The sequence below is a fragment of the Penaeus vannamei genome, chromosome 17 (assembly GCF_042767895.1).
Source record: "Penaeus vannamei isolate JL-2024 chromosome 17, ASM4276789v1, whole genome shotgun sequence".
Classification (NCBI taxonomy): domain Eukaryota; kingdom Metazoa; phylum Arthropoda; class Malacostraca; order Decapoda; family Penaeidae; genus Penaeus; species Penaeus vannamei.
The window spans coordinates 7,137,981-7,138,381 of record NC_091565.1 but is presented as its reverse complement, the minus strand read 5'-3'; positions in this window follow the sequence as shown (position 1 = coordinate 7,138,381).

Genomic DNA, 401 nt, shown 5'->3' with positions numbered 1-401 from the left:
GATGTTTTTGACGTGGAGTATTTTGGTTCCATTGATAGAGCTATATGATTGACGTGGGTGTCACTTACAATGGGATTTTAGATGAATTTTAATTATGAATATATCTTGACTTGACGTTGAGTATGGGCGGGGATAGTGAATGAAGGTGAACGCGCCGCTGAGAGATGTAGGGCGTTTGGTCTCCGTGATCGATATGTCGGCGCCTTCGCTAAGGGATGGGGGGGGGTGTTACCTGAGGGGTGCCAGGGATAGCTGTCACCGTGGGTGCAGCGGCTGTGTGTCACTCGATGGAATTAGCCGTCGCCGGCGTAGTTAGTCCCTGCCTTTTGCGGCGTGTGCAAGCCGCTTTCCGTCTCGGCTGACAGCTGTCGCCGTCCAGCTTCCGAAATGGATTCTTGCTC